The sequence below is a fragment of the Fukomys damarensis genome, unplaced genomic scaffold (genome assembly GCF_012274545.1).
Source record: "Fukomys damarensis isolate Sample0158 unplaced genomic scaffold, DMR_v1.0_HiC HiC_scaffold_20, whole genome shotgun sequence".
Classification (NCBI taxonomy): Eukaryota; Metazoa; Chordata; class Mammalia; order Rodentia; family Bathyergidae; genus Fukomys; species Fukomys damarensis.
Window position 1 is genome coordinate 20,280,318 of NW_022900932.1, and position 1,320 is coordinate 20,281,637.

Sequence of the window (1,320 nt, forward strand, 5' to 3'; positions counted from 1 at the left end):
CTTGGGAAGAGCTCTATAATGAGCATTTTAAAACATTTTGAAGGAAATTTTCTTTGAAGGCTGGTTCAGGAGAGGAAGGGTTGCTTCCTGGTCCCCAATGCTCCCACACATCTCAGAACACATCTCCGACTATGCTTACAGAGAAGTGGGTGTGTGAGGCTGGTGCAGGCCTGTAGGTTCCCTGAACACTTGACAAGGACCTGCATCCAGAAATGATGCTGGGATGGGGCTGACAAAATACCTGACAGACACAACTTAAAGGAGGAAGGGTTTTTTTTGGCTCATGGTTTTAGCCCATGGTCAGTTGGTGCCAAGACAGAAACATCATGGAGGAAGGAAAGCTGCTCAACTTACAGAGGCTGGAAGCTGAGAGAGTGACCAGGAAGAGTCAGAGGGAAAGGATGGGCCTAGGGACAAGGGTATACTCCTCCAGGTCACACCCCACCTTCTCCAACCAGCCCCACCAACCTCCAAACAGCACATTCAGCCATGAACTCATCAATGGATGAATCTACTTGAGTATAGCTCCCCTCTAATCCAATCTTCCAAAAACCCCTAGCTCTGAACACATGAGCTTTTTGGGGGACATTTTACATGAAACCATCACAGTCACATTGCAGTGAATGAGACAGGGTTTCCACTCTTGAAGGTTGCTATGGATGGAGCGTTTGTGTGCCCGTAAACTTGGCATGTTGAAGCCCTAACCACTCCCATGTGACTGTATTTGAGGATGGGACCCACAGGAATCACTTAAACAAGATCTTAAGGTTTGGGTCCTGATCCCCTAGGATTAATGTCTTTATATAGACACCAGAGAGCTCACTCTCTCATGCACTCACACCCAGGAAAGGCTATCCATGGATGCATACAAGAGGAAGACACCATCTGCAAGCCAGGAAAAAGGTCCACAGCAGAAACCAAACAGCCTGAAATCTGTGTCTTCAACTACACAGCTTCTGGAATGTGGTGAAAAATACCTTTCTACTATTATGCCACCCAGCCTAATGGTATTTTGCTATAGCAGCCTGAAGAGACTAACACCAAGGGAGAGGGTCACAGACTAGCTTGGGAGACAGCCACTGGTACAGAAATATTGCTGGACTGTCACAGGCAATGGTTCTCAAACTCTACTTCACTTTGAAAGCCCCTAGGGGTCTTTACACACTGCTGATCCAGTCCCAGACTTTTTGATATAGTTGGTGTGGGTGTGACCTGAGCATGGGGAAGACCTGGGTTAAAAAAACATCTCCCTGATTCCTACTTCCAGAACCTGTACTCTAATAAAATGGAAAATGCAGAAAAAAGGCGAGATTTCTAGGG